This window comes from Oryctolagus cuniculus, chromosome 7 (genome assembly GCF_964237555.1).
Source record: "Oryctolagus cuniculus chromosome 7, mOryCun1.1, whole genome shotgun sequence".
In the NCBI taxonomy this organism is placed as follows: Eukaryota; Metazoa; Chordata; class Mammalia; order Lagomorpha; family Leporidae; genus Oryctolagus; species Oryctolagus cuniculus.
The window spans coordinates 60,018,672-60,041,541 of record NC_091438.1 but is presented as its reverse complement, the minus strand read 5'-3'; the positions used below and the strand labels follow the sequence as shown (position 1 = coordinate 60,041,541).

The following is a 22,870-nucleotide window of genomic DNA, read 5'->3' as shown; positions in this document are numbered from 1 at the left end:
ATACACACACAACACGAAAGCGTGGTAAGTGATCTAAACCTCTCTGTGGCATTTACGAGTGCTCCAAGGGTTCAGAGGAGGGACAGCTGGGAGGGGCAGGCACTCTTCTATAGCTTTCTATGTGCCAGTCACTGTTCTAAGCTTTGTCTACATTAACTCTTACAACCCTCACAACCATTCTAGTTTTCAGGCCAGGGAATGGGCCTCAAGAGGCAGAGCAACTATTGCAAGGGCTCACAGCTGGTAAGTAGATTTGACCCGGGCAGTGTGGCTGAGTCTGTGCTCTTAGGCCCTTGGTTACCAGGCCTACACCTGCCCTGCCCTCTTGTCTTACCACCTGACTGTGAAACAGGCACTGATAGTTTTGCCTGTATTACGTTCAGTTGATAAAAATCAGTGTATCTGCAGCGTGTTCATGTGTGTCATTGTTAGATTATAAACTACAAAGAGTCTCATTCAACTGCATTTATTGAGTGTCTGCCAAGAGCCAGACACTGTTGTAGCTGCTTTCGCATATTCCAGGTCAATTTGCTTCTTGCAACAGCCTTAGGAAATAGGTGGCAATTTCCCCTGTGTTGCAGAAGAGGAAAATGGGAGACAAACAGGGAAGAGACTTGATACACCAGTAACTCATGGACGCAGTTCTTTGAACGCAAAGCTATCTGATTTTACCAAGTTACTGCTTTCAGTTTTAAAGATTAACATTAATATGTTTCATCTGTATTATGTAGAACCATATATGAGGGTACTTCAAAAAAGTCCATGGAGGGGGCAGCACACTGTAAAGGGTTAAGCCACTGTCTGCAATGCCAGCATCCCATACGGGCACTGGTTCAAGTCCCTGCTGCTCCACTTCCAATCTAGCTCCCTGCTAATATACCTGGGAAAGCAATGGAAGGTGGCCCAAGTGCTTGGGCCCCTGCACCCACGTGGAAGACCCAGAAGAAGCCCCTGGCTCCTGGCTTCGGCCTGGCACAGTGCTAGCTGTTGTAGCCATTTGGGGAATGAACCAGCAGGTGGAAAATCTCTCCCCCTCTCTCTAACTCTGCCTTTCAAGAAAATGGATAAATCTTTAAAAAAAAAAGTCAGAAATGGAGTTAAAAGATGAATTTTGGGGGCTGGCGCTGTGGCACAGCGGGTTAACACCCTGGCCTGAAGCGCACGGGTGCCAGTTTAGTCCCGGCTGCTCCACTCTGATCCAACTCCCTGCTATGGCCTGGGAAAGCAGTAGAAGGTGGCCCAAATCCTGCACCCATGTGGGAGACCTGGAAGAAGCTCCTGGCTTCGGATTGGTGCAGCTCTGGCCGTTGTGGCCATCTGGAGAGTGAACCAGTGGATGGAAGACTTCTCGCTCTGTCTCTGCCTCTCTCTGTAACTCCGTCTTTCAAATAAATAAAAATAGTTTTTAAAAAAGATGAATTTTGTGCAAAAAAGTTGAAATCATTTGTAGTTGCTTTCCAATAATATGTATTTTTCATGGACTCTTTGAAGCCCTTGTGTAGCATAACCTAAAACTAGTGTTTTTTTCCATTTGTTTGTTTTTGCTTATGTGGTAGGCTTTGTTTTTTATGTTTTTAGAGTTAACATCTTAAGTCCTAACATTGCAAAGCAATGGGAAAGCAGTAGAAGACGGCCCAAGTCCTTGGGCCCCTGCACCCATGTGGGAGACCGGAAGAAGCTCCTGGCTCCTGGCTTCAGATCAGTGCAGCTCCGGCCATTGTGGCCAATTGGGGAGTGAACCTGCGGATGGAAGACCTCTCTCTCTCTCTCTCTCTCTCTCTCTCTACTTCTGCCTCTTTATAACTCTGCCTTTCAAGTAAATAATAAATAAGATCTTAAAAAAGAAGAGGAAGAAGAAGAAGAGGAGGAGGAGGAAGAGGAGGAAAAAGAAGAGGAGGAAGAGGAAGAAGAGGAAGAGGAGGAAGAGGAGGAAGAGGAAAAAGAAGAAGAAGAAGAAGAAGAAGCAGCAGCAGAAGAAGCAGAAGCAGCCCTTTATCTGGAATCTGGCTGTTGGGGCCAGGGATGTGGGATCTGAGTGCAAGTTTTTGGTTACCTGGGTGAGCCCTGGGATCCAGGGGCATCTTTGTGGAGTTGGCATTACTTGCTGTTCTTCCCTTGTCTTTTCCCTAATCAAATTAACATTCTCTACCATGCTGAGTACTTGGGGAGGGAGGCACGTATATTGACCTTAACCCAGGTGGGTCTTGGGCTCTCGTATCATTCCTCTTGGAGAATCACAATGTACTTTAATATATTAGAGCTTTAAGAAATGTGTGGTAGTTGATCCTGGGTCTCTTTATCTTGTAACATACATAGCAGGCCTGCAAAAAGCTCATGGAAGAGGCAGGCATTATGGCACAGCAGGTTAAGCCACAGCTTGGGTTGCCAGCCTCCCATATTGGAGTGTCAATTTGAGTCCTCACTTCTGACCCAGCTCCTGCTAATGAATCCTAGGAGGCAGTAGATGATGGCTTAAGCGCTGTGCCCCTCCCACCTATGTGGGAGACCCAGATGGAGTCCTGGATTCCTGGCTGTTTCCTGGCTCAGCCCTGACTGTTGTGAGCATTTTTAGCAGTGAACCAATAGAAGGAAGATCTCTCTGGTCCATTCTCCAAATGCCCGCAATAGACAAGGCAAGGCTGGGCCAGGCTGAAGTCAGGAACCCAAATTCTTGAGTCAATACCTGCTGTCTCGCAGGGTGCACATTAGCAGAAAGCTGAATCATAAGTGGAGGCAGGGGGCCAGCGCTCTGGCATAGCGGGTAAAGCTGCCGCCTTCAGCGCCCATATGGGATGTGGTTCAAGTCCCAGCTGCTCCACTCCTATCTCGCTCTCTGTTATGGCCTGGGAAAGCAGTGGAGGATGGCCCAAGTCCTTGGGCCCCTGCACCCATGTGGGAGACCTAGAAGAAGCTCCTGGCTCTTGGCTCCGGGTCACCGCAGCTCCAGCCATTGCAGCCAACTGGGGAGTAAACCAGCAGATAGAAGATATTCATTCTCTCTCTCTCTCTGTCTCTCTCTCTCTCTCTGCCTCTCCTTCTCTCTCTATGTAACTCTGACTTTCAAATGAATAAATAAATCTAAAAAAAAAAAAAGCGGAGGCAGGTCTTGAACCCAGGTGTTCTCACATGGGATTCAAGTGTCCCGAGCTGTGACAAATGCCTGCCCTCCACACACTTTTTGAAGTGCCCTCATGCTAATAGCCTGCCATTCAGAGAACATACTTGGGGAAACAGTGCCTTAAGGAAGAGAACCCAAGTCCCACAAACCCCTTAATGAGCCTCTGCTGCTGAGTAATCAATACGGAGGCACAAAAGCTTACCATGTGCAGGGCATCATGGGAAAACATGGGGCACCTGGGAGGCTCCAGAGCTGCACTGAGCTGCAGAGCCTGCTCTCAAGGAATCCACGGTGTGATTGGGGGAGGGAAGACACGCCCACCCGACGGAGAATCCAGGAGGCCTGCTCTGAGCTGGGCTGAGGACGGTATAAGGAGATGACCTAGAGAGAAGGTAGGGCAGAGAGGAAGAGCTGCGTGGGAAACTGGCGACTTCCCGGGCACCACACATGTGCTTCCCCAGGAGAAAGGGAAAGATGGTCCCACTTGGAACCAAAGAAAGCAATCCCAACGGAGACTGAGAACCCGGCCAGGTATGCCAGCAGGTGTGGAGGAGGTGGCTTGGCAGGGCCCTGGTGGAGCCAGCGCAGAGCGGCGGAGGAGCAGCCACCGTTACAGCCCCGCACCGAAGGAGCATCCGGGAAGACCGCTCGGCTGCTCCCGCGGGCGGGGGAGGCCGTGGGAAGTGGGTCCCAAGAGCGCAGTCCAGGGTCAGGGAGAGTGAGCTGGTCGCAGCTCGGAAAGGATGCAGTGGGCAGGAGAAGCGGCTTGCACTAGTGCCTGAGACTTTCCTTTGCACTGGTGTGTGGTGCAGAAAAGAACAAAGAACAAAACAACAAGACAACTTAAGTCTGAGCCCAGCCTCGTCCTGGGAGCTGAGCTGTGGGAATGAATCATGCAACAACTACGTGTGGAACACCTGCTTTGTCAAAGAGGCTGCGCCAGCCCACCTGGGTCTCCATCCTTCTGTGAGGACAGGGCGGGGGCAGAGACCACACGTGGGACAGAGCATCTCTCAGTAGCAGACACTTAGTGATGAGCACTAGGTAAGCTCTCCCATCTGCAGGTCCTGCGTTCCTTCTCCCATCTGGCCTCAGGCAGAAGATAGCTTCCCGGGACTGGCGGCAGGGGAAAGGGGGAAGGGCTTCATGCCGCTCAACTGGCTGATATGAGCAGGCAGGGCAGGCTGCTGGGTGCAGGGTAGGTCCAGGGACAGCTGGGAAAAACCTCAGGTAGGTGCTTTGGCAGAACCGAGAAGGGCCTGCCATAGCGTCTCTGGCTGGCGTGAGCAAGACGGGAGGTTTCCCAGAGGTGGCGTTCCTGAGCAGAAGGGGAGAGTGATGCCGTGCATGGGCACTTCTTAAGCAGCAGAGCAATGGGTCAACTGGAGCCAGCTCCCAGGGAACTGGGAACAGTCTCGGCCAAGCCCAGAGGACGTGGCCTTCCGCGCGTGGGCCAGAGGGCGAAGGGTGGGCCTCCTGCGTAGCTAGAGTGTGGGCTGCAGAGTCCAGTCTCTCATGGGGAGCCATTGAGGGCCCATCCGAGGATGTCACATGGGGCAGATTGCCATTAGCTTTGCTATTTAGTTATTTATTTTTACTGTGAACCATCTTTATGTAGTCATTTTTGTTTACAACTGGAACTCTGGGAACTCAAAATTAACATCCTTGCCTGTGAGCTTCTTCAAGGCACCAGAGAAAGTTTCTACCTTATGCTCCACGTTATTCTGCTGTTCTTTGTCCAGATGGACCTGTAGGAGCCGGCTGCCGTGCAGTTTCACACGGATTCTCCTGCTCACCGTTTCACGTGGGAAGACTAAGTCCTCAAGGATCTCATCGTGCGTGGTTGTCAGGGTGCGGCTCCTAGGGCGCTTTTGCTTATTTTTTGTACAGCTTTTTCGAGTTGGCTTAGGTAGAATTTTCCTCTGAGCCATATAGACAACATGCTTCCCACTAAACTAGCCGGACTTAAATTTTCTGGAAAGGTTTTAGTTGAGGAATGGGAACAAAGTGTGTGATAGCTTTCCGGCCACCGCCAAGTTCGATTTCCTTGGCAGCCATGATGTTCACCCCTTTCAGTGGAGCCTTGAGGTCCGAGTTCATCTCCAACTCCAGGAGTGCCTGGGAGATCAACTCGAACTCATCCGGCTTCTTGCCATTGGGCTCGACGGTCTTGGTGCTCGCACTGAACGTGGCTTCTCCTGTTGAGCGCCTGCTGAGGAAGCTGGCTTTGCTCTTTAGAAAGCACTTTGTGGTGCCTTGTTCTGTGGCCTGGAAGACTTGCTGAGACCAGAGGCAGGGACTTGGGTACAGTTTGAGGATGGCTACAGGCATATGGAGAGAGCGGGGCAGCCTTCAGGGCTGGGAGGAAAGCCTGGGCTTGAGGAAAGGTTGATCCCGGGGAGGGGGTCAGGAAGCAGGCCAGACCCCACGTGGACTCTGGGCCATGGGCCCTGCAGCCACACAGTGCTCCCTCTCTTTCCTATGGAAACCCCTCCCTATCTCTACCTCCAAACACTGTTTGGGGACCTGCCAGCCTTGTGTCCTGTAGAGAGGAGGAAAACCTGCTTCCCCCAGCAGGAGAGCAGTGGAGAAGATGAAAGAAAGAATGGCAAGGCATCAAGGCTGTCCTGCCTGTCCAGGGTGAGCAGGGAAGAGCCTTGAGCATGGAGCAAAGCCCAGGGGCTCACGGTCAGCTCTGAAGCAGGGTCCCTTGGGGACACAGAAATGGGCAGTGGTGTCCATGGCTAACGTTCTCCTTCAAGATTTTGAAGAGGTAAGAGAAGAGGAGACAGTGACAACAGGCTACGAAGGAGAGCTGGATAAGCTGGTCTGGGAGGCAGCAGAGGGGATGAGCTAGATTCAAAATGCAGCCAGAGGAGGGAGGTGCGAGGACAGCAGACATCAAAGCAGTTCCCATTTAGACAGTCTGGGCACGGAGCAGGCGAGTGGCATTAGACAGTCTGGGCACGGAGCAGGCGAGTGGCAGATGCAATTACACTCCCCGGCCTCGAGCTGTGACACTTTGCCTGAGCAACTTGCAGAATGCTGCCACATCAGCCGGGCCTCGATGGCTCAGAACCTCCTATGGAGAGAGGAGCAGTGACTGAAGCCCAGCGCTTTGAAACCAAGGGCAGACGGTGTGTGCTCCACCCAAGCCCCCTTTGCAGCTCCAGAACCAGGCCCAAGAAGATTCAGTAGCATTTCCCAGCTGCCCAATCTCTGTTCCCCACACGGTGTTGAACAGTCTCAGAGACCCACAGGGATACGTGGGAATCCTCAAGATTGAAGTGTGTCAAACCCCCGGGTAGAACCAGACAGCCACCCACCAGGGCTCATCTGTGGGGCAAGTCTGGGTTGGAGCTGAGGGCCCTTGAGTAGTAATAGGCAGAGAATGGGGAGTTTTAGTGAAAAATTACAGACAGACAACCTGCCATCCTACTCCCCCTGGACCAGAAGCCATGCCTGTGTTGTCCAGTATCATAGCCACTAACCACATGTGGCTAATTAGATTTGCATTCATTAAAATTGAATGCAGGAGCCAGCGCTGTGGTGCAGTGGTTAAAGCTCTGGCCTGAGGCACCGACATCCCATATGGGTGCTGGTTCTAGTCCTGGCTGCTCCTCTTCTGATCCAGCTCTCTGCTATGGCCTGGGAAAGCAGTAGAGGATGGCCCAAGTCCTTGGGCCCCTGCACCCACATGGGAGACCCAGAAGAATTCCTGGCTCCTGGCTTCGGATAGGCTCAGCTCTGGCTGTTGTGGCCATCTGGGGAGTGAACCAGCGGATGGAAGACCTCTCTCTCTCTCTCTGTTCTACCTCTCTGTAACTCTTTCAAATAAATAAAATAAATCTTAAAAAAATTGAATGCAATGAGAAATCCAGTGTCTAAGTCACACTGGCCACAGTTCAAGTGCTCAGTAGCCACGTGTGCCAAACAGTGCAGGTAGGGAGCACTCCCATCACCACAGGAAGTGCTGTTGGCTAGGTCTGTCACACCTTGAAGTAACATCAGCATTCAAGTTAAGCCACCCCTGAACTGTTTGACAGCATCGACAAAACAGGCTCCTCTGGCTCTGTGAGTGCCCTCTGGAGGCCAGCCCCTCCTCAGATGCCCAGAACTCCCCACTCCACCACTGTGGCCAGACTCTTCCAGGCAGTGATACGCTTCTTACCTACTCATCTCTAAATTGCCTTCTTCCATAAAGATGGGGCCCAGGAGGATTGCTAAGTGGAGACTGCCGTGTAGAGTGTGCATTCTGGGCACTTGCCTTCTTCCCTACCTTGACGACCTGCACTGAACCTAAGTTCCCTGAACCTGCCTTATGGGAGCCTGAGCTTGCCCTGAGTGGTGAGGCCCTCACCCTGTCTTCCCAGCATCCTCCACTGCAGAGCGCCCCTCCTCCTAGGCCAAGAGCTCCCCAGTGTCTCAGGCTCTCCGAGTCAAGTCTCACTGACTACACCCACTTCCCTGCAGCACACCCTGCTCCTAAGGCAAGGAAGTGGATGCCTATCAAAGATAGGCTATCCCCAAAGTAGGCTATTGTCCCGAGCCCTGCCCACCACATCCTTGGAATCTGTTTATCTCTCCAGTGCCTCTTCCCAGTCCTTCCTCACCAAATGTCTTGTGCGCTGTTCGCATGTGGCAGAGATTGCTGCCCAGCCAGCATGTCCATTTGACCTTCGTTCTGGTCCAGGTTCCACTTCCCAGCCCTTTGCAGTTGAGCTGTGTTCTTGTGAATGCGTCTGCCCACGGAATTTGAGATGCTGTGTGTCAGCTTCTCTACTGCCACCTCTTGCAGACACAAGACCCCGTGCCAGTAAGTTGTGATCCAGATCGCAGAGTTTGGAGCTGAAGCTCACAAAGACCCTGCCTGATTTGGCAGACAGGCCCACGGTACTAGCACTGGAAGACCTTCTCCATTCAGTTTCTTCCAACTTCCCGGGAGAAGAGGGTGGCACTGTCCTGAGTCACCAACGGGTGCAGAGTCCTCCTGCTTCCTCTGCTCTGTGATCCCTCCTGGGTGGGGTCTTCAGTGAGGCACAGGCTCCAGCTAAAGACATCTCTGCCCAGACTGCATCAGAGGTAGTTTCTTCACATGGCTTTGTCAAGTGTTCATCAAGCCATAAATGAACAGCTGCCTCCCGCCTTGAGCCCGGTGCCTGCATTATTCATCCTTTTTGGCTTTCAGATCCTCTTTTTGGATTCAGACAGCTACTGCTCCTTCCACAGCCTCCCTGGTTTGCAGTGTGGCCCTCCCAACCACCCCTGCCCACACTGGCCTTTTGCTAGTTGCAGTTGGGTGAGTCCCGCTCTTCCCCAGGCTTCTTATACCATGGACAGAGCCTCTGGGACACTGCTCCAGGCTTCTGCTTCGAATCAGTTCCTTTCCCCCCTTGTCCCGGCAGCCTTACACTCATTTTGTTGGCTCCATTCCATTGTACTGAACTTTCCTTAAAATATCTCTTTGCTTTTATCTATCTTTGTCCCATCATCCCCTAAGAAGTGAACATGTTTGGTCTGTGGTTTCTCCATGTCTCCAGCACTATCTCTCATTCCTCATTGCAGCCGCCTGTCTTATCCAGGCGGCACCCTCGGGTGCTGTGGTACATATCATTGATTGGGTGTGCGGTGTGCACCAGGCACAGTATAAACGGCGTTGCCTGCATTTTTCCATTTCATTTCATTTCCCCAAAGCAACCCCATGAGCTGTCAGCCCATTTTAGAGGGAGGAGGCTGACAGAGATCCAGAGAGGTTGAGTAACATGCTCAGAGCCACTTAGTCAGTGAGAGCAGGGCTTCCAGCCCAGTCTCCCGTGCTCTCCACTCACATTGCGTGATGCACACCTCAACTCAACAGAACTCATGCAAAGCACTGTGGGTAATAGCTATATAGAGAGGAAGCAAGAGGAAATAAAGCAAGACTCTTTCCATGTCCTCAAAGAGTGCCTGATACAGGAGACAGGCATCCCAATGTGCGTAAAACACAGAAAGGGTTAGTCATAAACATAGCCACGATGCTCTAAGCACTTGGGAGCGGGAGTAATGATTAGCATGAGGGTTGTGAAGCTCCCTGCAGGAGGCTCCTGCTTACTCTAAACCAGAAACTACAGATGGGAGGAGAACTCCAAGCAGGGAAGGATCCCCTGGTCACCACAGGAGGGCAGGAGCTGTGGCAGAGCAGCATAGAGATTCAGTACTTGGGCTCTGGGTCAGATTCCTGATCACCTTGACCTTGTCTGTGCCTGAATCTCATCTTCTCCATCTGTGAAGTGGGTGTGTGTGCCACCTGTCCTGTAGGTGTGTTGGGAGGCTTAACCGAGACAGTGTGGTTCTATGAAAAGCACTGGGCGTGGCTGGCATGTTTAAGCGCTCAGCGATCTTTCCTCTTGCCACAAGTCCCCCACTCTTAGCCTGTGAAAACCAGCCATCAGTGTCGTCTTGGGTTAGATGGCGTCACATGCCTTGACTCATGCAAGTCTCAGCATGATGCTGTAAGTTTTGTTTGCTGTGTGGATTGTTATTATTTTAACAAACAGGGGAACCTGGGCCCTGTAGGTTCAGAAATCTGTTCAAGGTTATCTGGCTACTGAGAGGCTTTCTCAGGGACTCCACGGGTTCTGTCTGGCTCTGCAAGGCCACGTTTGTTTGTTTGTTTTTTTCTCCTTCTGATGAGTCATCAAGAAGTTCTGGAGTGGAGTTGCCAAGTGGAAGTGGAGGCATCGCGACCCAGGAAGACCTCCGAGGACATTAGGTGCCAGACTGCAGTGGTGTGGAAGGAGAGAGCTCGGTGGGCTACTCTGAAGAGCTGCCCAGGCATTCGCCTGGTGATCCGAGAATACTGATCTGTTTTCCTGCTTACCACAGGGATGGGCAGCCGGAGCATTTGGTGTTCCCTGGAAAGGTCTCTATGTCAGGCAAAGTTGCCCAGCTGGCATGGGGTGGGGGTGGGGATGTCTGAAAAGTGGTGTCCATCTTCGCTAACACAACAGGGGGACACCAGGAGTCGGCATCCTGTTGGAATGGACACAGGATTTGAAGATTGGCGGACATGCAGTCAAATCTCAGCCCCAAGCCTTGGAATCTGGGTGACCTGGATGAGGTACTTCTGATGGCCTTTCCATCTCCAAGTAAGATGACCACCATCACACCATCTCCACTGACCCCGGAGAGAAGTCGTTATATCTCATGAGTCGGCATGTGGGAGTCCACTTTGCAGAGTGGGCCATGCCCCAGTGTGAGATAGTTAAAGGAGTGAGTCAGGCACTCAAGCGAGTTCCCTGTCTGAGGGAGGAAAGCCAGCCTATCCCCTGCCTGACGGTGGAGAGTAGTCGGCTCCAGGACACCTCCTGGGGGCCCTTGTAGCCCTTTAGGGTTGAGTGCTTCCTTTTCCAAACCCCTTCCCCTGCATCTGTCTAGTGCACCCCACATACGTTTCCATGGGTCCTCAAGTCCTCCACGCCAACCCCATCTGACTCCTTGATGACAACCCCACAGCTATCACCCGGTGCCAGACCCAGGGCAGTCACTGAATTCCCGCTTACTGACTGGCTGAATCCACGATGGGCATCTGCTCCTGCCCCTGCTTGTTTCCCTTTCCAGGACTTCCTCCCACCAATGCCCCCCAGCACACACACACACACACACACACACACTCCATCCCTCACACCGGCCTTGGCCAGTGGGGAACCTCCCGTGTGCCCTTGGCCACTGCTTCCTTTTCTGGCCTTCATCGTGTCCCCAGTGGCGAGGTTATAGATTTCAAAGCCAGGCCACAGAATGTGAGCTCTGGGCTGTTTTTCACCATGTCTGCCAGGCCTGATGCTCACCCTCATCCTTCCCTGAAAAGCTTTGGCTGGAACCAGAGGCCAATAGGCCTAAGTCCCTGTTGTCTGGCCCTTCACAACTTCCAAACCAGCAGACCAGGGGCTTCCCTGGCACAGAGTGACCTCCTCTGGGAAGTGGGCCAGAGCCCATCAGAGTGCTGCCTCTTCAGCTGCTGTGGCTGCGAGGCCTGGGCTGAGTCCCAGAGAACCAGGGCCCAGCCCCACTGCTGAGACTGTCGGTGAGGGCTGCGGGGACCTTAGCGGTCAAAAAGCTCAAACTCGTCCTTGTCCAGAGGAGGCCCCTGAGGCCCAAAGAGACTCAGCAATTAGGATAAGATCACACAGCCATCCGGGAGCAGATCCGGGCAAGGCCATGGCCCTATTTCCCAGGCTGAGCTATTTCTACTTCTCAAAAGCTCCCAGTGGCTAGAATGGAAGATTCCAAAGGCTGGCTTTCCAGTCCTGCTGTTTGGCTTTCCCAGGGGAAAAGAAGGCCGTTCTGTTCATTCTTACTTCCAATTTTAGATTAAGAGGGACAAGAAAGAATAGCACCTATAAGGATACTATTACTGTCTCTGTTTCATAGACAGACACTGGAACTTGGAGGTAATAAAGGTCTTGTGTGAGGTCTCACAGTTAGTACACAGTAGTGCTGGGATTCCAACCCAGGGACTGGCTCTATCACTTTGAGCTGCCCAACACCACAGACGTCATGAGTCATCCCCCAGCCTCACAAGCACTGCTGTTCCCTGGAGCACTCTAGGGCAGGCTGGAGCTGGGAGAACTCAGCCTGTCTCACACCTGAGATTCAGTACCAGAAGCAGTGGCCAGGGTTCGGTAGGGAGGATGTGGGCCTCAAGAGGCCCCCAAGGAGAACTGACTTGGGCAGCTCACTGTAGGGATCCAGCCATTCTCCAAATGGTTGCAGATGAAGATTCTGGTAGTGATTGAAAAGAATGGGAACTTTCCTTTCCTTAGTCCCACTCTTCTCTGAGCTTCAGTTTTATTTTGATTTTTAATCAGTAAAACTGGGCACTCAAATTGGTCATCCAAGATTTCTTGTTCATGAGCAACCAACGAGTAAACGTTGAACACTGCACTGAGCCACCATTCCTTTGTGGGAGAACACAGTTCTTCTGTCAAGGTCTTAGTGTAGAAAAAACATAGCTAGAAGAGCAAAACCCTTTAAAAATGTCCTTTAAAAATGTTTTTAAAATTTTTAAATTGGGGCTGACAATGTGAAGCAGTACATTAAGCCTTTGCCAGTGATGTCGGCATCCCATGTGGGTACCGGTATGTGTCCCAGCTGCTCCACTTCTGATCCAGCTCCCTGCTAATGTGCCTGGGAGAGCAGTGTTGGTTGGCCCAAGTGCTTGGGCCTCTGCACCCGTGTGGGAGATCTGGAAGAAGCTCCTGGCTTCAGCCTGGCCCAGCCCTGGCCATTGCAGCCATTTGGAGAGTGATCCAGTGGATGGAAGATCTCCTCTCTCTCTGTCTCTCCTTCTCTCTGTGTAACTCTGCCTTTCAAGTAAGTAGATAAGTGTTTTTCAAAAATCGTTGACTGAGTCATGATAATTGTACATATTTATAGGATACAGAGTGATATTTTGATACTTGTGTACAATGTGTAATGATCAGATCGGAGTGCTTAGCATATCCATCACCTCAAACATTTATCATTTCTTTGTGTCAGGAACATTCAAAATCCTTTCTTCTAGCTATTTTGAAATAGAAAATAAATTACTGCGAACTTTAGTAGTCACCCTGTGTATTATAGAGCAGTAACACTTATTCTTACCTAACCAACCTCTCTGTGTCCTCACTCCCCACTCCCCCTTCCAGCTACTCCACTCTCAACTTCTATGACATCAACCTATTTCGCTTCCACATGGCAGAGAGAACACATGTATTTGTCTTTCTGAGCCTGGCTTATTTCACTTAATGTAATCTCCTCCAGGCCCATCCACATAAACCGGTCCTTGACTGCAGGGTCAAGTGGCCCTTGTAACCATCACGGAGTGCATCCTCCAAGGCCCCTCCCATGCTGGCCTGTTCTATCTCCTTGATTTCTCAACCCTCAATGAGCTGGAGTGACAGGAATGCCACCCCCACCCCCGCACCTCTCTGTAGCAGGATCCCAAAGGGTGCAGAGGGGTTGGGGACAGGTGGTCCAGGGGCTCCGTGCAGAACAGCATTCCTGCATGACGAGCTCAGCCTGCACAGACAGAGAGCAGAACAGGAAGCCCCTCCTCGATACAGTATTCAAAAGGCATCTGTCTCAACTGTGATCCCCGGCACCTGGCACCTGGTGCCTGGACCAGGCTGGAGGTGGGTGGGAGGAGAAAGGACACCACTCCGGCACGGTGGCGTCAGCCTTCCACCGTGAACAGAGACCTGAACACGACTGACCCAAGGCTCTACAACATGGAGGTGGCAAAACCTGGACACGGAAGCAGACCTGGCTCCAAACCTGCTTCCTCACCACTTTGCAGTGAGATCTGGCATTTCCCCACCCACACGGAGCTAGCAGGCCCTTCTCCCACCCCAAGACAGCCCAGCCTCTGGAGCCTTGGACTCCTTATCGAGGTCACAGGCTGTCTGGAAAGCAAACTGCCTCACTCAACCCTCCCTGGGCAGGCCTCGCCTCCCATCTTCTCTTCTCTGATGCTCGACTGGGAAGATATCCCGCCAGCCCTGAGTCACCCCCGAGTGTCAGCCTCTCGTCCTTCAGCAGGTGGGGGTGACTTCTGCCAGCCCAGAGGCCCGAGGGCTCTGATAGCCCTGCCAGGTGGCATCTGGGGCCTCACGGTCCTGGTTGGAGAGGCCCGAGGCGCCCACCCCCTGGGAATGTTTGCCGCTTGGCAGGACCGAGTGACCCAGTTTCCCCCGCGGGGACGGGTGGCCGGCAGGCTGCGCCGCTCGACATCTGCGTGTCTCTCCTGCCCCCTGCCGGTCACTGGGAGCGAGGCTGGCCAGCGCAGGCAGCGAACCGCACGCAGGGGCTGCTGCGGCGCGCACTGGCAACAGCCCTGTCAATGTTTGCCGATCGCATTGAATGAACGAGTGGATTGTGTACAGGGCTGGGCTCTGGGGCTCTAAGGCGGCCAAAGACACGGGCTGTCCTCGGGAAAGTAATGGACTCCGCAGGGCTGGGCCTGGGCTGCCGGCCACCTGCCGCTTTGCAGCCTCCTGCCTTCCTGCAGGCCCCTCCCACCCCACCCTACCCCACCCCGCACTCCTCCCTCGAGCTAGGCCTCCCCAGGCCAGGCCAGCTCCCTGCGTCACCATTCCAGATAGGTTCTTCCACCACAGCCCACTGAGTGGTCTCGAATCTCTGCTTGAATGCCCCCGGCGACACGGGACCCACTGTCTATCAGGGTAGCCTCTTCCGTGGTCTGAGGACCGCGATCAAAGGAATGCTCTTCCTTCCTTCTTCACAGGGCATCTGCCCCTCTGCACTTCCTCTCGGAGACTCAGCCTGGCCTCACGAGTGGTCGCTCAGAAGTCGGGCCTGTCCTCTCGGGAAAGCAGTCACAGCTCCTCAGAGCTGCTCCTTGCACCCATGAACGACTCATCTTGACCGAGGCCGTGAAAACCAAAAAGCCTGGGAGACTCAGTGGCTCTCCAATGGTGAACGGGCTGTGTGTGTGTGTGAGTGTGTGAGTGTGTGTGAGTGTGTGACTGTGTGTGTGTGCACGTGTGTGAGTGTGCACGCGCGTGTGAGTGTGCACGTGAGTGCGCGCGCGTGTGTTATTGTGTGAGTGTGTGAGTGTGAGTGCGAGAGTGTGTGTGAGAATGTGAGTGTGTGTCAGTGTGTGTATCAGAGTGTGTGTGTGTGTGTGAGTGTGTGTGTGTGTGTGATGCAGAAGTCAAGATGGTGCTGGAGGCACCCTTGCCCCATATCAGAGTGCCGGGGCCCAAGACCCAGCTTTGCTCCCCATTCCAGCTTTTTGCCCCCTGGGAAGCAGCAATGATGGTTTAAGTACTTGGGTCCCTGACACCGACATGGCAGACTCGTACTGTGTTCCTGGCTCCTGGCTTCAGCCTGGCCCCGCCCTGGCTGTTGAGGGCATTTGGGAAGTGAACCAGCAAATGGGAGAGCTCTATTCATCTATCTTTTAAACAAAGTAAGTAAATTCATATCTCTAAAGGTGAAGGTATTTTTAGTCTGAAGACTTTCTGCAAGACAGCTGCCCGCCTCCTGCTACAAGTCCTCCCTAACAAAGTGGGATGACTCGTTAATTAATCGTTGCACACTGCTTTGCATTTAGAATGTACACAGCTTTTTCAGAGGCACCACCCCAATAAGTGGAAGTATTTTCATACTAATTTTAGGGATGAGAGAAGTGAGGCCTCGGAGAGAAAGAATGCTTATTTGTGATCATACCGAAGGCAGAGATAGTTGGCACAGAGCTGTGATCTTCCAAGTCCAAGTCTACCCTTCTGTCTACAAAAGCGTCACTGTGTCTGCCTCTTAAGAATGTAAAAAGAACAAGAAAAAAGGCAGAGAAAAAGTATCATGTGCTTACTGTCTATCAGACACCATCCTAAGGGCTTCATATGTTTTAACTTCAAGTTCAAAATGACTGTACAGGGGCCGGCGCCATGGCTCACTTGGTTAATCCTCCACCTGCGGCGCCGGCATCCCATATGGGCACCGGGTTCTAGTCCTCGCTGCTCCTCTTCCAGTCCAGCTCTCTGCTGTGGCCCGGGAAAGCAGTGGAGGATGGCCCAGGTACTTGGGTCCCTACACCCGCATGGGAGACCAGGAGGAAGCACCTGGCTCCTGGCTTCGGATCAGTGCAGCACCAGCTGTGTCAGCCATTTGGGTAGTGAACCAACGGAAGGAAGACCTTTCTCTCTGTCTCTCTCTCTCACACTGTCTAGCTCTATCTGTCAAATAAAAAAAATTTGAAAAGTGACTTGCAAGATATGTACTGGTCCTATAATTCCTGGATTAGTAAGTCAAAACTGCCTGGCACACTGACCCACGCAGTCCAGCCCCTGAGCAACTCTTGCCCTCTCTACTGCAGCTCTCCAGGCTGGCTTAGGTTTGTGCACAGGTCTTTGTTTTTCTCCTTGCCTCTCATCTACCTGTGAGGAGGGTTAAGGGACAGTCCCCCTGGGGAGTCTGATGCAGTGGCCAAGACCCCAGAGTCTGGTTCACATTCGGACCCTGCCACTTTCCAGCTGAGTTCCCTGGAGCAAGTTTTTCAACCTCTCCTACTTGTGTTTGGTTTCATCATCCAGAAAATGGAGGTGCCTCTAGCTCCAGCCTTGTCGGGTTCCTGTAAGTTAGGAGTTCACACTTTTTACAAAGTGCTTAGAGAAGTGAGTTTTTAAAAATTGAACATGCAGAGAGACAGAGAGCTAGAGCTCCCATCAGCTAGTTAATTCTTCAAATGCCTGCAATTGCCAGACCTGATCCAGGCAGAAGCCAGGAGCCAGGAATTCAATCCCAGTCTCAGGAGTGGGTGGTAGAGACCCAACTGACTTGAACTGTCACTGTTGTCTCCCACAGTCTTCATTAACAGGAAGCTGGAGTCGGGAGAAGAGACAGGACTTGAACTTAGGCACTCTAGTATGTGACATGGGCATCCTAACCACTAGGCCAAATGCCTACCCAGCAGTGAATTTTTATTATTGAAGCTGGCAAAGTCTGGACGGTGGGTTAAAGCAGGGGCTATATAGGGAAAGAATCCCAGGGGAAAAAGGCTTGGAGTACTGGCAGAGGGCTGGATGGCCTGCAGGGGACTTGTCTTTCCTGGGGAGGCATGGTTTCTCTGAGTTAAAAAGGGTAATTCTGGGATTTCTAATCCAACCAGGCAGTGGAGCAGGCAGCGGTCTCCAGCCTCTGCCAGAGGCCTTGGAAGAAATTCTGTGCTTCCTAAGCCCAGGAGGATATGGCATTAAAATAAGTGACCCTTGGGGGCTGGGGCTGGGCAAGGTTCTCTCTGGTGCATTGAGGAAACTTGGTGGCAGGAATAGAAGGATCCAGATGCCTCTACACCTGGCTTCAATGTGGTTTCATATCTGTTCTCATGGACAGTACAAATCTTCAGCAGAACTTTGCATGTTCCTAGCTGATGGCATGCTGACGATGGCAGCCATGTGTGAAGGCTTCCCACACATCTCTTGCAACTCTGCACACTCAGTCATGTTACTCTTTTTTCACATTGGTGCCTTGACATGGGTACCAGCATCACTCTACCTAGGAGGAAATGGACACTCCAAGAGACGAAAACCCTTGGCCATCATCAGAATCCAAGACAGATCATGAAAACCTGGCCCTCTGACCCCAGAACCAAAATTCTTAATCATGGTGGAAAACTGGTCATTATTCTGCTTCCACAAATGGTTGAAATCATATTCGGAAAAAAAAAATTGTATTTTATCTGAAAACTTAATCAGATCTTTCCTTCAAAAGAAAAAAATATTTATTTATGTATTTGAGAGGCAGAATTACTGAGGGAGAGAGACAGAGAGAGATCTTCTGTCTGCTTGGCTTACTCCCTAAATGGCCTGAACAGCCAGAGCAGGACTGAAACCAGGAGCCCAGAACTCCATCCAGGTCTCTCCCAAGCACTTGAGCCATCTTCTGCTGCTTTCCCAGGTGCCTTAGCAGGGAGCTGGATTGGAAGTGGATCAACTGGGACTCAAACGGGCAATTACATGAGCTGCCAGTATCACAGGTGGTGGCTTAACCCACTGTGCCACAGGGCCGGCCCCTATCAGATCTTTGACTTTTCAGGGAAGCAGGTTTCTCTTGTACCTGGTGACAGCATTTTCTCAGACTAAATGGTGCCAGCCTCGGCACGCTTTGCTTCTCCACAGGTGTCTGGGTACTTGTTCCATGCCAGGCATTGTCCTTTGCCCTTGGATGCTGTGTAGGGTGCCACAGACTCAGGTTCTTCCCCAGCAGAGTTTTACAGCCTGGGGAGGCAGAGGGGTCCTGGGTAAACAGTCACTCCAACAGATAGCCCCACACCACAATGAGTACTATGCAGGAAAAGTCCAGAAAGTTCTGAGAGTACATGAATGATGGCAAGGCAGAAAAATTTTGCTTCTTTGTGTGGAAATGAAAATTTTTTGTGGGGGAGGCTGAATCCAGAGAGGCCTAAAGGAAACTTCCTGAGCCTGCCTCAAATTTGAAAACCTGCCTTTAAGTTTCAGATCCCTGGTAGCAAACACCCCAGCCCCAGGGCGCTTTTGCCTAAGGATCATATAAGGTGGTATAATAGGAGTGGCTAAGACCCTTTTGCATCACATCACCCCACCCCTTGCCCGCATCCGCTCATCTGTTCTGTACCATCCGCTTTGTACCTCAGCTATATATACACCTCCCTTTTACAATAAAGTGAGATCCTGCTTCGACTGGGCTCCCCACCGTGCCTGATTGTCCCCCAGGGTTCGGGGAAGGCTGAGTGGCGGGTGGCGCACTTCCCCTCCTCGGCCAAGGCAAGCTGCGGGCAGCCTGCCTAATTCTCCTGCAGTGATGAGGAAGAGTTACAGCAATTTTTCATACGAAATAACAGCTGCTTCTGAGAGTACTCCTGAGTGAGTGTAAATAATGGACATAAACTCGAATCTCATGCAGAATTTCAGCACTGTGATCCCTCTTAATCCGTGGTTACACTTTTCACGACCGGTTTTACCTGCGGTCAAAAACCTTACTGCTGTGTAATGAGGAGTTAAGATATTTTGAGAGGCCACATTCTCATAACTTATTACAGAATACTGTTAGAACTGTTCGTTATTTTTAAATTATTAGTTGTTTTTTATCTCTTCCTGTGCCTACATTATAAAATGTATGCACCTACAGGCAAAACGTATATGTAGTGAAAGAGGTGTCAGCCACCCACTGGGGGTCTTGGAACCGCAGACAAAGGGGCTACAGGACTTACTGGCTACCTCTTGGAGAGGCTTGGGGGCTAGGATGCAGGAAAGCTTCACCAAGAAGCTTCTGAGATCATACGGTCTCTACGGAGAACACTTGTGCATCTAGACAGAGCTGGCCGAGGGCATCCTCAGGGAGCCTAGGACCTGGCAGGGTCCTGCTGTCTCTCTCCTTTATGGAAATGACAAATCGTGCATATTTACGGTGAGTCCCAGCCTTTCACAGCAGAGTGATATTGTCAGATCCTGGCTCTGTAGTCATACTGACACTTCCCAGATGCCTCCCGTTTCCACTCTACAAAATAGGATAATAATAATAATGATATTTCCTCCTGGGGTTACTGCAAGATATAAATGAAGCAATGCATGTGAAGCACCTTAGGATAATACTGGGGGGATGGTACTGTGATGTAGTGGGTAAAGCCACCACCTGTGACACCAGGATAGCCCATGGGTGCCGGCTCATGTCCTGGCTGCTCCACTTCTAATCCAGCTCCCTGCTAATGGCCTGGGAAAGCAGCAGAAGATGGCCCAGGTGTTTAGACCCCTGTAGCCACATGGGAGACCCAGATGGAGCTCTTGCTCCTGGCTTTGGCCTGCCTGGCGCTGGCCATTGGGGCCACCTGGGGAGTGAACCAGTGGATGAAAGATCCCTCCGCCCTATAACTCTGACTTTCAAATAAACAAATTAAAAGAAAACTCTTAAAAAAAGAATAATACTGGGGACATGGCAGGTGCTCAAGGTTAATGAGTATAGCCTACATACAACTAGCTATAAAAGGTTAGGACACTGAGATGAGTCTGTATTTATCTCAAGCTAGGACAGAATTATTTTTCTTTCTATGTACACTGTTGTGTAAGCTGTCCCCACCTTTGTTGCCTTCTTTCCCTCCTTTCCTAGATACCTGCCTATTTATGTTGTCTAATTCCATAAATCTTCGTGGAGAAAGGTCACACAATACAAAATTGCGGCATGTTTCTTCCATGAAAAGAGAAAGAGAACCGATGTGGAAATAGAATTCTGCTTGGCATTCCCCATGGTTATTTATAAAACTTACCCAGAGGGAGAAACAATTCTAAATATACAACCATGTAGAAATTTCCATTTAGGGAGCCCCGAAGTGCTTTCTTTCTAATGTGTTATTCTGATTGCCAAGGCTGTTGCTAAATGGCAGGCACTGTGGGGGTAGCAGCACAGCCCCTAAGAGAATTTTGCCCACAGCTCTCTGGACCCATGAGTGGCCTTCGGAGTCGAACCTCACGGCGAAGCTGCCTTGTGGTGGCTCCTGGCACAGCGGTCAGCAGGAGCAGGACAAGATGTCCTGCTTGGTGTGCCCTGGGTATGTGAAAGCTACCTCTGGTTCCTGACCCTCCGGGGAAAACAGTACCCACAGCCATAGGCTCCCCAAGAACACAGTTATTTCTTTTTCCCTCTCTCCACGAAGACGACAACGCTTCCTCACCAAGCAAAAATAACTGCTCGTCATAATGACGTTTGGCGTTTTGGCAACCCTTTATAGCCACTAATTACTCAATATACACAATGCCTCGTGAGACCAGAAGGATCAGTTCTGCTTTGTGAGGGGAAAGGAGAGGTGGGAGTAGGACCTCAGGCCCAGCCCAGGGCAAAGAGGTCCTGCTCTTGCTGGCACCAGGTACAGCCAGGTCAGGGCAGCTGGCAAGGCTGTAGCTTTCTTTCTCCCTCAGAAAGACAGTGAGATGGAGGGTCAGCAACCGTCCCTTCTGCTACAGTAACGGGAATGAGAATGTACCCTCCGAGCCACCTCTGCGTTAATCAGAGGCCCTGGGTAACTGCCTGCCAAGCATTTCTTGAGCTCCGACTATAAGTACACATGTACGTCTTGCTCCCTGTGCTTAACATCATGGGGTCAGCAGTGACACTGTGGCACAGGTTAGGCTGCCACTTGCACCGGCAGCTTCCCACATCAGAGCACTGGTTCAATCCGGGCTGCTCCGCTTCCCATCCAGTTCCCAGCAAATGCTCCTGGGAAAGCAGCAGTGCTTGTGCCCCTGCCACCCGCATGGGGGACCTAGATGGATCTTCAGGCTTCTGGCTTTGACCTGGCCCAGTCCCAGTTGTTGCAGTCTTTTGAAGATTGTACCAGTAGATGGGAGAGTCTCTCCACACCCCCACACCTTGGTCTGCACTCTGCAAAGGAGTGCCTCCATTCCTTCCCTCAGGGGGCACATCCCCTAGAGCTGGGGTGGAGCAAGGCAGAATAATGCGAATGACAAAAATCAGAGGCTGACTCAGAATGCAGAGGGCCTTGTGAAATGGAATTTGCTGATGACAGAATGAAGGAGGACTTGCTGCTCCAGCTGCTGGGAGTGCTGGCAGTGGACAGCCTGCAGCTGTCAGTGGCTCATGGATTTCCTCAACCACAGAGTGCTGCCTTGCCCGAACTCATGCTTCTCTCCACAATGGCCCATCCAATGCCTGAACAATGAAGAAATTCAACTGTGCAGCCATCTCAGCCACTTGGGAGAACTCCAAAGGGGCCTTCTAATGCCAGTGCTCCCCTTGAGGTCAGCTGAGACTGTTATTGGATCTTCACTGACGCTCCACTTTCTCTTCTTCCTAATTCTAATTCTTTCCCTTCATTTCCGCAGGTGTCCATCTCAAAGTCACTCCTTAAGGAACCCCTTGCATGCTAAGCCGACTCCAAGTTCACTTCCCAGGGATCTCACTGTTGGAAAGCCAGATAGGCAGACTTCCATTAGGGACCCACTCCAGGGGTAGGGAGGTAGGACATGGGATCTGGGAAAGACTAGTTTGGTTGGGGTATGGAGAAATGAGCTAGAGCAAGGGGGAGGGTGGAGTCAAGGAGACAGGCTGAGAGGTGAAGAGGAGCTGGACCAGGGCGATGGCCAAGGAGGAAGAGAATCTGCTAGCCAATGTGATGGAGGAGGGAAGGGTAGGACCTGGTAGATGATTTTCAGAGACAGAAAAGGCAAGGGACAAAAGGTTTCTGTTCATGTTTTTTAAGCTATCACATTACCAAAATAATAAGATTGTTGGTATGGAAGGGTTGCGCTAAATTCTGTCTTAGGCTTGAGTTAACAACAAAATGTCCAAGTGGAGCTATCTTATGAGCAGATGTGTGAACAAAATTAGAGGGTGGGTAAGAGATCAGGATGGGAGAGGCTGATTTGGGAGCTGTGTCAGATTGTGTTTTCCAAAGATGGCCAAGTGGTGTCTCTGGTCTCCTTTGCTCTCCCACACTATGCACTGGTCTCCATCCTCAGCAAGCAGTAGAGTCCAGTTCCCCTCCCCTTGATCTGGACAGACTTGTGATCACACCAAGAGAGCACCGGAGAAAGGGGTATTGTGTGACTTCTGAGACCAGGTCAGAAAATCCTATGCAACTTCTGCCTGATCCTCTTGGAATGAAGCCAGAAGCCATGTAAGGAGTTAGACTACACTCAGACTACTCTAGTGGAGAGGCTGTGTGGCATGACAGCTGGCGTCAATTACCAACCACAAAGTTGAATTGTCTTGGATATTCAGTACAGATGAGATGACTGAAGCCTCAACCAACATCAGACTGCAAAAATGCCATGACCTCAAATGGGAACTAACCAGTACTGTCCCCAGACTTATGGCCCATGATTGTTTTAAAGCACTAAGCACTGGGTAAGTTGCTCTGTAGTGATAATGAAGATGACAGGGTCACCAATAGAGTGGTTAACAGGATCTCATCATTGGTTTCTGCAGAATAACCTCCCAACCTCTGTCTATCCCACCCTACCCCGCCTCATAACCATCTACCTTCCACTTGGCTCCCAGGGACCCTTTTTAAGTAGTTCCTATGTAATCTTATCAAATTACTCCCTTTTTGAAAATTTGCCATGGCTCCAAATGGCCAGTAAAGGTCTTCAAATTTCAGTGTACGTAATATTCGTACTGTGTGATGGTTGATTTTGTGTCCATTTGACTGGGCTGGGCTACAGGGTCCCCAGCTATTTGATTAAATATTGTTCAGGGTGCGTTTCTGCTGCCTAACTACTTGAG

The 22,870-nt window shown here is 51.3% G+C and overlaps 1 pseudogene; it reads right to left on the bottom strand.

The window, feature by feature from the left end:
• Positions 1 to 4,746: 4,746 nt before the first annotated feature.
• LOC100337817 (small ribosomal subunit protein eS7-like) lies at positions 4,747 to 5,449 on the bottom strand (annotated as a pseudogene).
• Between the last annotated feature and the right edge of the window lie 17,421 nt (positions 5,450 to 22,870).